The sequence below is a fragment of the Echinops telfairi genome, unplaced genomic scaffold (assembly GCF_000313985.2).
Source record: "Echinops telfairi isolate 266 unplaced genomic scaffold, ASM31398v2 ScPeMD7_7472;HRSCAF=8510, whole genome shotgun sequence".
Classification (NCBI taxonomy): Eukaryota; Metazoa; Chordata; class Mammalia; order Afrosoricida; family Tenrecidae; genus Echinops; species Echinops telfairi.
In genome coordinates this window covers 2,576,345-2,592,604 of record NW_022111376.1, presented here as the reverse complement: position 1 = coordinate 2,592,604, position 16,260 = coordinate 2,576,345, and the positions used below count along the sequence as shown (strand labels likewise).

The 16,260-nt window shown below is 46.7% G+C and overlaps 1 protein-coding gene across 1 annotated transcript in view; it reads right to left on the bottom strand.

Moving 5' to 3' along the window:
* The window catches only part of MECP2 (methyl-CpG binding protein 2), a 46,984-nt gene extending 32,066 nt beyond the window's left edge, over positions 1 to 14,918 (bottom strand). Inside the window, exons 1-2 of the mRNA XM_045285459.1 lie at positions 14,732 to 14,918; positions 12,840 to 12,962 (exon numbers count right to left, since the gene is read on the bottom strand). The gene's annotated coding sequence lies outside the window, so the exon portion shown is untranslated. The remainder of the gene's footprint in view (positions 1 to 12,839; positions 12,963 to 14,731) is intronic.
* Between the last annotated feature and the right edge of the window lie 1,342 nt (positions 14,919 to 16,260).

The window sequence follows — 16,260 nt, the reverse complement described above, 5'->3', positions numbered from 1 at the left end:
TCCCTTCACCCACTTTTCTGTTGTCCGTCCCCCAGGGAGGGGGTTATATGCAGATCCTTGTAATCAGTTCCCCCTTTCTACCCCACCTTCCCTCCCAGTATCGCCACTCTCACCACTGGTCCTGCGGGATTCATCTGTCCCGGAATCCCTGTTCCCAGTTCTTAACTGTACCAGTGTACATTCTCTGGTCCAGCCAGATTTGTAAGGTAGAATTGGGATCATGATAGTGGGAGGGGAGAGGAAGCATTTAGGAACTAGAGGAAAGTTGTGTGTTTCATCGTTGCTACATTGCACCCTGACTGGCTTGTCTCCTCCCTGACCCTTCTGTAAGGGGATGTCCAGTTGCTGACAGATGGGTTTTGGGTCCCTACTCCGCACTCCCCCCATTCACAATGATATGATTTTTTGTGGTTTGCTGCCTGATACCTGATCCCTTCGACACCTGGTGTGCTGCTTCCATGTGGGCTTTCTTGCTTCTCAGCTAGATGGCCGCTTGTTTATCTTCAAGCCTTTAAGATCCCAGACACTGTTATCTTTTGATAGCTGGGTACCATCAGCTTTCTTCATCACATCTGCTTATGCACCCACTTTGTCTTCAGTGATCCTGTCGGGCCAAAACTAAAAATCTTCTGAGAAACAGACCACCACATTTTTCTCCCGCAGAGTAGGTGGGAACCGGGAACCACCTGTCTTTCAGTCAGCAGACAAGTGCTTAATCCCTGAGCTGTCAAGGCTCCTCTTTATGCTGTGAGCCTCAGTGGTATAGTGAATTTCTTATTGGGCTGCTCACCTCAGGGTAGACAGTTCAAACTCACCAGCTTCCGAGAGAGAAAGATGAGGCTGGCTGCTCATACAGAATTAGTCTCAGAAACCTGGAGGGGTACTTCTAAGTCACAGTAAGTCAATCACTTGACGGCATTGAGTTTGTTTTATGTAAACACCTACACTGTCTTTTTAGGAAAAAAATACTGGTGAGAGGAAGTTCCTTACAGAGCTATGCCAACAATAAATGTAGAGGTGGACCAAATTAGAAAAATCCATTTGCTGCCTCCAATATAAGAATAATTCAGGGCAGCGTCATCAATGAATGCTAAAGCCATCACCTGAATGGTGGTTGTGCAATACACCATTCATAACACTACCCAAGCTCAACCCCATCAGTTACTTCATCACTGGAAAGATTTGGCACTCACCCCTCCTTTAGGCAAGTGATAAAACTCGGCATCACGAATCATATCACATCATCTTGGAAATATTCTTGCCATATGTGCTTAACCTATACAAGCTTGTAGAGTGAACTTCCTATTTACAATTACTAAAAAGAATAAACAAAGTTAAACAAGAAAGCAGAAATCTAGAATTACCCTTCTATATGTAACTGGACTGATTGCTTTAAAAAAATCAGTACCCTGGCCATGACAGGAGGCAAATGAAGCATAATCAAGTGCAATGTATGAACTTCAATGATGAGCTACAGTAGTTACTCGAGTGACAGTTACAAGAGGCATTGGGAAATCTGATCACATTCCAGAAGTATTCTTTAAAAAGGAAACAGTTTGTGTTTTGGTGGAAAGCTTACACAACAAATTTGGTTCCTATTTAATACTTTATATCAATTGGTCTGTGATGTTGGCTACAATATTTGCATTGCAAAAATGCTCCTTATATCAATTCTGTTCCATGTCCACTTCTCTCACTTTCCTGCCCCTCCCTACCTTCTCACCTTAGCTCCTGGGTAAATGGGTCTGACAGTTGGATGGTTGGTTGTTTGAAGGAAGCATGTTCTTCCCAGGTGACAGCTGCCTGTATCAGTCAATCTATTGTCTGGCAGAAAGGTACCCCCCCAGAGCAACTTCAGTTCTCTGCTCAAAGCCTTAGGTTTCCTCTATTTTTCTCTATTAGTCTCTTTTAGGAATTGAAATTTTGTTGTACACTTTTCTTCCCCGTATCTGGAAGCTCCTCTTGTACCCTACTCAGACTAGTAGGCAGGGGCAGCCTGGCTCTGGCTAGTTCTGGTCTCGAGCTAGAAGAGGCCATCATGCAGGCTAATGTTAGTCCTGTAGTAATTTCACCTCTAGGTATTTGGTTTCCCTCATTGCCTTGCACCAGAGGGAAGACAATAATAGTTCTATCTTAGATGACTACTCACAAGCTTTTAAGCTCCACGTGCTACTTAACAAACTAGGCTGTAGAACATTATTTTTCTGAACTATTATGCTAACTGACAAAACTAGCCAGGGACTAGATAAACTAGTAAAGCAATCTCACTAGGTGTTTGGCTCTATCTAGGAGACCATAATCATTGTGCCTCCACATACTTTATTAAATACATAAAAATGAATCACTGAGTCACTGCTGACTCATAGCCACCCTCTGTGGGTTTCTGAAACCATAACTGTTTATGGGAGTAGAAAGCCCAGTTTTTCTCCCAAGGAGCTGCTGGTGGTTTTGAACTGCCGACCATGCAGACTGTGGCTTAACTAGTAACCACTATATCACCAGGGCTCCCTTTATTATATATCTTTCCATGAACTTTTTGAAACCCCCTTATGTACAACTGGATAAGCATTAATTTTTAAAGATGTAATCATGCCACTGTGGTTGTTAGAAAATGTCCTTATTTTTAGATTAAGGCAATATTTAGGGCTGAAATGCCATGATGTCTACAGATTACTTTCAGATGGTTCACCAAACAGGTAAAACAAAAAAATATATCTATAAACCAATGCTCACCAGTGTTGGGGTTCAGCAGTGAGGCACACAGGTTCTCATAATTTAAGGGGTTGGGGGAGAGGGTGACGGTTTGGTCGAAATAAGAGTTTTAACAGAAGGGATAAAAAAAATCTATGAAGTCTTCTAAAACTCAGAGCAAAAAGACCAAGACATGTAAACTATGAGAGAAGACTGGGATAGAACACAAATATTTGGGGTCCAAAATTAAAAGTAATCCTTATGAGAACTGAGAAAAGAGAAGAATGGAAAGTAACATCTTTTTTAGAAAAGAGTTGACAAGACACAAACACATTGACAGAATGATCACAGCCTAATGAAAGAAAAAGAAGATCCAAAACTCTTCCACATTAGAGGGAAATAGCCATCGCCAGACAGGCACCAGCTGTGTGCTTCCTGACGTCTTCAAAAGTTATGAGGGAAAATTATTTTCAACTTGAAATCCCATACTCAATCAAACAAAAGAGTAGAACACAGACAAGAAAATGTATCTGTTAAAATACTTCTAGTTGCAAGTCACAAAAAACCAACTCAAACTGACTTAGTAAGAAGGGATCTTATTGCACATACGTGCAGGGATAAAACAGATTCCCCTCACAGTGCAATCACTGACTGAACAACAGCATCGAGACCTAGGTTCTTTCCATCTCTTTGATCTACCACGCTTTATGTGTAAGCTTTGTCTTAGAAGCTCAGTCCCTCAGTCTGAGGTTACAAAAGAGCTGCCAGCAGCAGCTTCATTATTTATGTTCACTGAGAATACGAGAAAATGTCTCCTTAGCACATGCAATGTTAACACAGAGGAGAACTGCCCCTTTGCCGTTTGAAGACTGTACATCTTTACAGGAGCAAAAAGGCTCATCTTTCTCCTGCAGAGCCGCTGGTGGTTTAGAACGGCAGACTTTGGGTTTTGAATTTTGGTCAAATTCAAAAGATTAGACAAGAAATTCAGGGGGGCAGTGAGTTTAATGAGGGAAGAAACAATTCAGAAAAGTGTAAATATGGATTCACATATTGGGGAGTATAATCAGTGCCATCAAATTATACATATATAAATTGCTGAATTGGTGTATGTTCTGTGTATATGTTCAACTAAAGTAAAAAAATAATTATACCCCCAAACCAAACTGGCTGCCATTGAGTCAATGCTGACTCATAGAGACCCCCTATGGGTTTTTGAGACTGTGTCTATGGGAGTAGAAAGCCCAGTTTATCTCCCGGGGAGCAGCTGGTGGTTTCAAACTACCAACCATATGGTTCACAACTCAACTTGTAGCCACAGTTGGTAGGGATGTGCTAAATAAGGATCTCTTCTGGATTGAGCATCAGGAAAAAAGGCAAACAATATCAGGGCTCTGTTAAAAATAAGACAATGGAAATGGGGTAAAGAACAGTGGTATCCACTATAATTTACTACCCATGAACCCTATCCTAGCAAGGCATGTAAGGATGCTGCAGTGCAGTAGATTATTTAATTGGCTCTTCTAACTGTAGTCTTTGTAACGCCCACAAAATGACAATTTTCTGAAGAAAACTGTGGGAAGATACTGATAGGATTGTATAATTCCCTTGTGATCGTTAACTGTGATTATACAAACTTGAAAATCAAATAAGGGATTGGTCAGTGTTGCCATCCTGCTATGTTTAAAAGGAGCCACTTCAGGAAGTGCCGGCAGGTGAGATTTCACTACCAGGGAGTAAGAAAAGGCAGGAATGAAGTGCATCTCTTGTACCCTGAGATTCTCATTAAACCTCTTCAATCCAGGGACAGAAAGCTGTGGTACCAGAGGAACAGGAGCACGAGAACCAAGAGCCAGAGCAATAGGCTTCTTGGCCTAGGGAGTTAAGTTGAGTGGCCTTCCACCAGAAGGCTTGCTTGTGGAGCAATGTACTAAACTGGGAAGCTAGGTTTACTGACCCACAGAGCTAGTAGAACCCAGCACCTTCAGGCTGAGGCTCATGGTGGAGGGCCTTTAGGCATTTATCAGCAGCACCTGAAAGCTTTGCAACACTGCCCAAGCAAGGTAGAGCAGGGTTACAGTAAAGGAGAGGCTGCCTTGTCTGGAAGGACTGTGTCCGGAACATTTCTGATCCAGAATTACCTGTTAACTTGTCTTAATAAAGTCCTATGATCTTGAGTATGGCCTGTGTTGTGTGTGGCAATTATGGAAGCCAGCTGAGAAGCAGAGTGCTGTGAGAGAGGGATAACTGGGGTCAGAATTGCTAAGGAAGGTTGGAGGGGTGTGTGTGTGTATGTGTGTGCATGTTCAACCTCAGTCTCAGGGCTGATGCTCCCTCTCTCCCCTTGGGGAGTCAGAGGTCAGATGGTGTCCCCACACATTTTTCCTTTTTTTTTAAACATGTAGTCCAGGGGATACAGGAAGCCAAGTAAAAGACCTGCATTCTGGGAAACAGTGGTTCCAGCCCAAAATATCAACGAAGGGAAAATCCAGAGTGGCAGCTGAGTGCAATCTGGAAGAGAAAGTGCTTGTCCAGACTATAGGAGAATGGGGAAGCTCAAAAGAAAAGGGAGAGAGGGAGATAATTACAGGAAATCAATAGTATGACAGAATTTTTAAAACAAGATCAAGGAATATTATTAAAGAGAAAGGCGATTAGAAACAGTGAGGAAAACAAAAAGCTAAGCATGGCGAGATCCAAAGAAATAGATTAAAGCCTGGCAATGGTTTTAAGATGATGGTCTAAGACCAGAGATTCCATATGCCCTCGATTGGTCATTCTTCTCCGAGCAGTTCAATGACAGTGCTGCTAGACATGTCAAAAAGGAAATTTGAGAACAGGTAACACTGTAATGTGAATTATGTTAATTACCCCTCCCCCTCAATTAACCTGTGACTGGGATGTGGATGCAGGGCAAAACAGAAATGTTAGCAATTTTAACAACGTAGCAGCTTTTAAGAGGGGAAACGGCAGATGGAAAATAGGGCCCTTAGTGTCCCTGTCTTAAACTACAGTTGAAAGTCTAAGGAACAAGATCATTTCAAAGTCAGAGAAAGAGTGTATAGAAATGCCTATGGGGTCAAATAATGTAAGCCCATCTTCCACTCAGGGAATTAATACAATCCCCCAAGCTGGCAAACCAAAAAAATCGAGTAAGCGTTTGATTTTGCTTTGAAGGTAACTATCAAAAGAACTCAACACAAAACCAGCCTGGCAGGAAAAGGAGACCACTGTCTACCTCCCAAGTCCTTCTGATCTGACTTGTGACCAAGTGATTGCAGTATTTTGATAAGAATTCAAAATGCAATCCCCAAGCCTTCACCAGCTGCCTTCCTGTCCACTGTCCTTAGGCTAATACACTAGCTCCTGCACTGAGCTTGCCCTGTCAACCTCTGCAACCCCAGTCCTTCTCTCCCAGCCTGAGGGCTTCTTGCAAGTTCCTCAGTTGCTATCACACAGGCTTTGCACTGCTTCCCCCCTCCTCCAAGGATGGTGCCAGGAATTCTGGATTGGGACACTGGATGTGGAATCGGAGGCGGAGAAGGGAAACAGCTGGGCTTCTGTTTGGGACTTGTCATTGCAGCAACTCCAGTGGAGATGGCAAAGGGTTGTGATAGGTGGGGCTCAGGAGAGCCCTGCAAGGAAAGGTCTCAGATGCCCAAGAGTGATGGTGTTAAAGTGGCAGCCTTTCCTTTTCCACTTCCTACGTTGTCTGGGTACTGTGTTTTTTTTCCCCTTAATTTTTTTGGGGGGTATGGGTACTGTTTCGATCAACATTCACCGCTTTTATAATCAGAAAACACAATGAAGGTTTTGTTTTTTTTTTTCATTTTGGGAAAAGAGATGCTATAAATATTTATTTACTGACATGGTAAAGATCAACAACAATTTTGAAGGAAGAAGGCAGGTTACTACAGCACAGAATGTATGATCCTATGGAGTTAAAAGTCTATGTCTGCATGGGCACAGGTGCAGAAAGAAGACTCTGGAAGGACGTTTGAAATGCTAACAGCAGCGGTTACTTTGGGGCTATTATTCACCAACCAACGTATATACCATCAAGTAAAGGTAAATAGTGTGTGATGCATTAGGCTTTGCATGAGATCTACAGAACTGTTGGTACATATTTGCTATGATAGTACACTAAGCTAAGCTTTACAGGTCATTTTGGGGTCGTGCATTATGCCCATGCTTGAGGCTTTTCTGGGCCTCCCACCCCATCCCAATTGCTTCTATACCTGTAGCTGCATGGAGCGTCACCTGTATAGAACAGGCATTCTTCACCTCTTTCAGCCATGATGTCTCCTCCTCAGAATACTTTGAAATGCATAGTAATTAACAAAACATTGATGAGAAAAATGGGCTGCTTTATTAAGCCAATAAATAACAAGCTCTAGCTTAAGTGGAGAGCAAATGAGCTTTACACAATTGATGTATGTATGGATTGTGATGAGTTGTATGAGCCCCCAATAAAATTATTTTTTTTAAAAAGCTCTAGAAGTGGGTCTAGAGCCCAGGTGGTGCTTGCTGTAGGTTTAGGCTAAGCTAATTGCTAAACTGCAAGGCCAGTGGTTCAAATCTACTAGCCACTCCTCTGGAGAAAGATGAAGACTGCTGTCCGCTCCTGTAAAGATTCATAGCCTTAGAAACCCTACCCCTAGGGTTGCTATGCGTTAGAATTGACTTGCTGGCAGTGGAGTGGGAGAGGTGGATCTCAATACCCACCCTGCATTTGAAGTAGTGATGGGCTAATACTTCAATGTGCCTGTGACCACTGTCACACGGTGGGAAGCCATCTAACATCACTCTGATGACAAAGTCACAGACACTCCTATATTCACCTTTGAGAGAAAGCTCGATTTTCCGTTTGAGGCCAGTGAAAATTGAGATGCAGTGTCTTTCCCAGCCTTGAATTCTCAAGCCCAGATTAATTCTTTTTTTTTCATTTTTTTTTTCAGATTAATTCTTAATCCCCAATGAATCCACAGTCCCACACCTAGGTTTTGGGTCTAGAAAATACACACTAACAATAATTTTTGCCACCAGGGTATAATTTCTGGAGTAATTTTAACGTTTTACCTTTGTGCCTTTTCTAAAATGTGAGCCTAATAACTATGGTGCAGTGGTTACACCTTGGAATATTAATTTCAAAATTCCCACATGCTCCTCGGGAGAAAACGGTGGCTTCCTACTCCCATAAAGAGTTACAGCCTTCGAAACTCAGAGAGGCAGTTCTATACTGTCCTATGGGATTGCTATGAGTCAGCATCCACTCGACAGCAGTGAGTTTGCTTTTGGAAGCTACCTGGAAGGTAACAGATATACAGCTGCTTTCAAGCTTTAGTAGCCTTTTAATAGAATGACACCACTTTAAAAACAGACTTTTGACCTTCTCCAATGCCGTTTTAAGTATTATGACTTTAATTGTTCCCATGTTCTTTCAAGGCTAGGAAAAAACCTCACTAGCATTAGAGTCAAAAGGAATAAAAAGACAAACTGTCACAACTGCAGACACTTGGCTATTTTATTTGCCAAGCGTAAAACCAAAAACAGGCAAAAATATTACAGGAAATTAGTACTTAATATGGATGAATACCTTCTGCTGTTTACAAAAGCACAAGCTCCAGAAATGCACCAAATTATATCATTAAAAATAAGTTACCAAATATGCGTAGAAAAATGGAAAAGACACCCTACCAAAATCATGTGAAGCCTTAAGCAGCAGGACCAAGTCCAGAGTCACTGCAGACGGCCCTCATTCAGCAAACGCATGTGACAACGCCGACATCCACCTTGCTTTCTTCCATACCTACAAATAAACCCACGGGGCTGCCCTAGAAACAAGTCTAGAAAATGGGGGCCTTTTTGGTGAAAAGCTTTTGCAAACACAGAAACAAAATATCTCCTCCCTGGTTAAAAGGACGCAAGGATATCAACAGAAAGCAGATGCCAATCCTGTTCCCTCGGGCTACGGGGAGCTGCTGGCACAAGCCTGTTTGGGTAGTGGGAGGAGGCACAGCACTTGAGTGAAAAGCGAGTGGAAAAGGCCAGTTGGCAGGAGGAGACACACAGTGGAAGCCCGGCCAAGGCTTAAATATTGTCAACGTGACGAAGGGACTCATGTCACTGCCAGGCTGCATGCTGCCTCTGGGAGCGGAATAGACAGAGGAAGGCGGGCTGGGACTTAGCTGGAGCTCTCGTATTTGTGTTTCATAAAAGAAAGCTGACGCAAACAGGGCAAACCAGTGACACACATAGGACGCCTGGCTGGTAAGTACAAGAGCAGCTGCCACCTGACACTGGAGCACTGCTGGGAGCCTGGAGCTAGGGACAGCAGGGTGCGGAAGAGGGCAAGGGCAAGGGCTTGCTTCACAGTCTTTCCATCACCAAGAACCACCTGGCAGGTTCAGTACCAAGTAGACTCCTGGAAGGCCCCAGATGAACTGTGAAACAGGTGCAAAGGGACCAGGTGTCTGGACAGAGGCCCCCAGGGCATCTGAGAAGGTGCCACGCTCACAGAGAAAGCCCACCTAGTGCTCTTGGAGCCATCAGAGACCACCGAGAAAATGCATCCCCCACTCACACATCCTCCTTCAGCTCTCAGGGGCCAGGTTTCAAAATTCTCCTCCCTGTTCCCACCCCCCAACTAGATGGAACCCTCTCTGAGGTTTCTTTCTGGGTTTCAGGAGCAGCCTGTTGAAGTGATGAGAGGACAAAAGACACACAACCAACCTGACCAGGAAGCCGCCCAGCACACTCCTCGTCTGTCACAACGGAACCGAGCCCTAACACAAGAGAGCCCAAGTCCAAGCCTCAAGGAGCAGCCACCATTTTCAAAGAAAAGCAACCTGTTTTCATCTCGATTCAGAAATGAGAATTGACTGAAGGGCCAAGCTCCTGGGCCCTGATGATCAGCTAAAGTTACACATGTCCAAGTGAAGACTTCCAAGTTTCACTTTCTAGCCAACACCTGGAGGTTTCCAAAAGTTCGGGGAACCCCGTTATCTCTTTAGTCTGTTTTTCCTCGAACTTTTGGCCCCTTGGTATTTCCTCCCTGCTCTCAGTGCCATGAACAGTCACAAGCCCACAGAGGCTTTCTGTGACAAATCCTGTGATTCCAGGCCACTGCTGATGCAGCACTCTGACCCAGGTTGAAGATGCACACAGCCTAGGATCCAAAACGCTCTCTTCTATGAACTGACTCTACAGGGAAATTGGCCAGCGAGCACAGGGGCCTATGGGGAGACTCACTGTGGCATCCGTGAACTTCTGACGGGAACCAAGGACTCATCACTAGAAAACTGGCGGGCTAATTTAAGAACCTTAGAGTGACACAGAGCACCACAAACTCGAGAGTGTTTCACTGTTTAGTAAGCACACACAGCCTTATTTGGATATGTGTGAGGGCGCCACAAGTGTGTATGTACCTAAAAGATACATACACATGCAATGAAGACTAATGGTAGCTGCTTCCAGGGAGGAATCTGGACAGCCTAGTTTGGCAGGAGAGTTTCCACCATCTTGAAATTTAAAAATAAGCCTCACAACCACCAGCAGCCTCATACAATAAGCCTTTGCCCTAATTGTCAATCATTTTCTATGCCATCTCCTTTAGGTAAAAAGGATTCTCAGTCCAGATCAGGACTCCACTTCAGTTCAGAGGCTATTTCTGCGCATTAAATGCTGCTGCAAGTTGCAAAAATGACATCCACTCCTCTTAGAATACAGTCACCTAAAGTCGGCTTCATAGGATCAGCTATCACAAAAAAGTTTCAAAGGATTGTTTTTGTCAGCATGCAGCTTATGGTCCACCACAACAAAGCTGAGTGAGTAGAGAACTGTTCCCAAAGGCGCTCATCATACTTTAAGGCGACATCAGAGAGGGAAAACAACCACCCTGCAACACCTAAAGCGCACACACACCTGGGCGGCCAGCTGCTTACATAAGACACTTCTGCAGAGACCCGCGCTCTCCTTGAATCTTCCAGAATAAGCACTCTAGCCAGCTGGCCACATTACTTCTGTGCCTGTCCCCTTCCCACCCGTCTGTCTTGCTCCACCCAGCCTCAGAGAAGGAGGTCAGCATAGCCTCCACGACTCGGCACCATCCTTGGCCCAAATCAGGTGCCCAAATATGTTGGTAGATGAATAAATGGCTATCTGCTAACAGCCCTGCCGCCAGGAAGTATCACAAAGAAAACACCTAGAAAGAGTAACTTTATGAAGAACATAGGACAGTGTTTGACAGATTATTTTCTTTACTTTAAGACTTTTGCATATGATAAAGGAAAAAAATCAGACATACTCAACAGATGGCTATGATCCGCTGACCAATCAGATTGAGACCTCACTGTGCTCTAAAGTATTTTAAAAACTGTAAAACAAATACAGGATACTTACCTATAATCTTCTGTGTGTGGCTAGTAAATTAAGGACTTTTTTTAAGGATGAAGAATTATCTGTTCTTAACGTCAAAAAGATTTTTTCAGTAAAAAAGTACAAGAAAGCCTAACAGATGTTTTACATGTTAAAACGACAAGTAAAACCAAGATTTATGACAAAGCAGGAAAATATTTGCACACTGAAAAGAATGACTATCCTCACTACACTGAGTTCTTACAAATCCATTTAAAAGGGAAGAGCGGAGCAGAACATAAGCAGACAGCTCACAAGACACAATACAAACAGTCAATCGTTGAGCTTCTATGTCCTAATACTCAGGAGCACAAAGATGGCCCCACTCTGGGAAAAGGGCACGGAAAAGTGGGCCTTTCTCTAGATGTAGCACCCCCAGACGACAGCTCATAATGAAATCATGTCTAGTATCAGCACACATTGCTACTGTCCGAGGAGAAGATGGAGAAGGCTCTATATTAAACCTAAAACTAAAGGGGAGCTGTCAGCTTTTTATTCAAGGGACTTTCATAGATTTTCTATAAAAGCACATAGGATTTTGTCACATCATAAAAAAGGAAAAATGGTAAGTTATCAAGCATCGAACTACTAAGGAGAGGCTTGGGCCTTGGCGAACTCTCCTCAAAATTTCTTGAAGCTCAAATGGCCACGTCCTTCCCATTCATAAGTAATGAGATCCTTTAAAGAAAAACACTTGTACTGTCTACATTTCTTCAGAGAAACTGTATACTCTCACCAATGCCTGCCTTAAAAATCCATTCGTGCGAGGAGAACAAGAACATCAAGGTCTAAAGCCGACCAGAAGAAAGCCTTCGCTCCCCAGATTACATTCAGGCAACAGCATCTTGGAGACAATGCAAGGACTGTTCACCACGCAACTCCCACCAGCACACATCCACTGGAGCACAAAGAACATCCTGTACATGTGGCCCGGGGCACAGGCTTTAGTAGTGAAGGAGAATAACCACTGGAGTCACAGGATCAGGAGAGGAACCAAAGCAGAGAGAGGTGCAAAGCTCCGCCTCTGTCCAGTATCCACTCTCCGCCACCTGGGCCCACCAGCCCCGGCTTCAAAAGCTCCAGCTACTGGCTCCTTGATCTGAGCAGGAAACACACTGGCAGTGCCTGTGACATTCACCATTGGTCTGCCTCACCATGCTGAACATATGGAATCCAGGGGTCAGAAGACCCAGTGTGGCCCGGCCATGGAGAGATGACACTGACCCCCAAATGAAGTATGCACATGGTGCCCCCCTCACCTGAGCCCCAGGCCTAAAAACAACTTAAAGCCCCAGCTCTGCCCAAAGCCTGCTGCTCTGGCGTCTACTTATGGACCAGGGAGGTTAAAGCGCTCTGGGCCGCTGCCGCCCACACACCAGTGAGCCATGCCTTGAAGACAAAGCTGCAGGGGCGACTGAGGCCCTGGGCAGGGGAGCAGCAGCAGGCGGTGGTACAGGGAACAGGAGGGTCCACCAGTTCCAGCTGAACTCTGCCGCCTGCCCCTGCATCACGCTGTGGCTACCAAGGAACCCTACCCAAATGGACCGTTCAGGGCTCAGGGAAGTGACTTTTTTTTATTATATGGCACAGTTTGGCACAGTCCCATCTGTAGTCTGTGGGGTACTTGATACTGTCCAAGAGTGGGATCTCTTTTTTGTTCCTTTTTTTTCTCTTTAAAAACAGATGGCCAAACCAGGACATATACTAAAAAAAAAAAAAGGAAGGTTACTTACCTGAGCCCTAACATCCCAGCTACCATGGGATCCTGCTGGAGCTGGTCTACAGAAGCAAGGTGTATTCTGGGGAGTCACATGTCACATCAAAGCAGGAGCTGATGAGCTGTACTTTTATGGAGCCTAAAACAAAGAAAATTGTAAGTTGAAAGTCCCCATTGTGTGCACAACCTTCTTCCCAGGGCAACTTGGGACATTGTGAAGATGCACACAGTGCTAAGCTGGTGCCCAGTGGGCCCAGCACACACAGAAAGGCTCCCTCCTGGCCACAGAGACACACACAAGTCTCATCACTGTCAGGCAACAATTTGACATGACTGTAAAGCCTACCATCGTGCCAAGTGCTGCTGCCACCAAGTCACACAGAAATATTCTGGGAGCGAAGACGTGTACAAGAGAACATGCAGCCTCAACCTGCTGTCCCAGAAAGAACACGTGAGGTCAAGAAGCCAGTCTCCCTCGTCCAAACAGCTGACGTGTTGCAGAGAGCTGTGACGCCGCCTCAAGGGGCTTGAAGCCCACGTGAGCAGCAGCACCATTGGCAGCCCCCATAACCCTGCAGGACCAGTGAGACACCATATCCACCATCCTCAGTCTCCTCTGGTCACTGCCCTTTTGCTTTGGAGCCCAAGTTCCAAAAAGAACTTCTGTCGCTATATTTTTTGTCCAGAAGATAAACACTGTTCCCGGCTATACTCTCACCCACAAACCAGCTAATCAAGGGGCCCTGGCTGGGCTGGCCCCATGCACACGCTGGTCAGAGATGAGTTTACCTCCAGGCAGGCAAGCACCCGTGCTGCCACTGCAGCCATCCCTAGAAAGTCAAAGGCACCCTGGTGGTAGCCTGAGGCCCAGGAAGCTCCAGCCATTTTCCTTATAAGATCATGGATTTGCTCAAGATGCCAGGAAAACGAAACAAAACAAAAACATGCCAGAGGAGAACAGGGATGGTGAGAGGCACAGGGAGACAGTGAGGGCAGGTCCACACACCTGATCCCACCAGTTCCTAAGGAGCGAGCCTTGCCTGAGGCTCATCTCACCAGCTTCAGAGGTGCTGTCCAGAACCAGCCACTATGGTGACTGCACCCCAGCTACCTGCCACTGTCACATCCCTCTGAAGACATTACAAAGGCCGAAGCGTGTGCCCCAAATGTAGCCCACCCACCATGCACACTATGGCCACTTCCTCAGGGCCTAGAGAGGCTGGCCAGCTCAAGCAGCCACTGCTCACACACGTTCTCAACAAGGCACAGTCGTGACAGTAGCAGCTGGCCTGGGAAGGACTGGTACAGAAGCACTAGGACAAGTTGGAGCCGGAGTGGCAATCAAACTCTACTCAAGCGAGAGTGGTGTTCACTATCACAGCTGTGTTGCAGGGCCAGGACAACTGCTCTTGGGGCAGTTGGACCAGTCACTGCAGAGGCTAGGTCAGGAGGGTGCCTCACCACGGGCTGATCCTAACCAACCAAGAAGGGACTTCAAAAAGTTTGGAGGAAAATGCAATGCTTTTTCAATTTCATTTTCCAACCAAACCTCTTGTAGCCCCTTTGTGGCTGGGGGCTTATTCCTAAGGCCCACCCTATTGCCAGGCTGGTCCCTTCCAACCCCTCATTCACTTGATAAAGGGGCAAGGATTCCAAGGCACAGCACCCAGCATGAAAACAGTCCTAAGGAGGAGACCAAAAGAGGTGACCACGAGACAGACACAAGTAAAGAGGCAGCTACGTGAACTGGATGCGAGCGAGCCACAAGCGTATGGACACCAAACCAGTGACCCCATCCTGCTTAAGGAGCTCATAGGCAGACAGGACAAATGCCAGCTTCAAGGAGCCCAAGTGACGCAGAGGTTAAGAGCACTGCTGCCAACCAAAAGGCTGGTGGCTTGAACCTACCAGCTGTGGCAGTGTGCTCCGTAAAGATGACAGCCTTGGAGATGCTGTGGGGTAGTAGTTTTACTCTGTCCTAGTTGACTCCATAGCAGGGCGCTGGATTTCCTCTAGACTGAAAGCGCGCCACGCCGAGGTCTTAGAATAGGGCACAGACACGTGTGCCACCAGGCCCTCTTCCTGAGAAAACAAGCTTTGGGAGGATGCCGCAGTTATGTTTAAGGAGCTGGGGCTGGGGGAGGCAGACCCCTCCTCCTCAGCCACTAAAAGCAAACTGAGCCCTAGTCCCATCACGCCCACAAGGATGGGCACAAGGGGTCCCCGTCCACCTGCTATGATTGTGCTACGGTGGACAGAAGTCCACTGTCCCCTTACACCACACAATGTGCTCTCTGCGAGTCACATGGGCTCAGGTACAAAGAGAAAAGCAAGCCTTTCATGTTTCCTGACTGGGATTTGAAGGATCTATCCCAAATAATAAGCCTGTCCCCCAAGTATCCCAGCACACCCAAGCCCAAGCCTGGTCATTTTACCGGGACCCAGTACACTTCTGCTGAGCAGTCCACTCCCCACAGCCCCAGACCAAAGCATAGGAGACCACTGCCACCAGTTACCCACCCCCACGGCTGCCTGGTGACCTGCCCAGTGGGCTTGCTGGTCCCGCAGAACCCCGTTCGCATTGCTGGGAACATCACCATGAGTCAGGATGATCCATTTTGCGGCGGAGCCCAGCTCTGCTGCCACCAGCCCACACCCGAGCGCAGTTGACAAAGCCACCGTTACCAAGGTGGAAAAGGGAGCCCTGCCATCTCCTCCACTCAGGCTTGTCCTCGGCAGGGTCACCGGCTGAGGGTCACAGTCTTCTCAGGCTCTCCAGAATGACCTTATGTAGTCAGCGTAAAACCAGAGAGCCAATGCTACTGTCAGAAAAGTCACTGAGCTCCAGTTGGGGTGATCCGGTTAGGATGCAGGCGAAGGGACTCAACTTCCAGGCGCAGCAGGAGCCCCGCCAGCCCAGAGCTGGCCACAGCTGGTGGCCAGTGGCGGCCCTGGGTGCTCCAGGCTGTGGGCGCCTGGACATACTATGTCCCACGACACTTATGTAACTAGAGGCGCGCTGGTGACAGGGGATAGGCAGGCACTCCAATCCCAAAGTTTCGGAGCTCCCCCAAAGCGTGGAGCATCCAGGGGATGGGGTATGCTCACGTCCAATAGTCTCCTGGGCGGCCAGACAAACAGTCCCCGACCCAGGGCCCCAGAGGGACCAGGCGCCTTCTTTATGATGAGTGGCAGCGGCTGGCACACTGTGTCCAGCCCCTTGGGTAGGGGGGCAATAACTCCCGCCTCCTTGTGCCGCTAAGCAGGAATCGGGGCGGCGAGGTGGCCTGGCTTCCAGTGGGGGCTCTGAGTCGGGAGCAGCGAGAAGGGGGAGGCCGCGCCTGGGAATGGGGGTGAGCGCGCAGGAGCCCTTGTGGCGCACTCTCCCGACAGGAGGCGGACTGCGCAGGCGCGCCGCTGGGTTGGTTGGGGCGGGG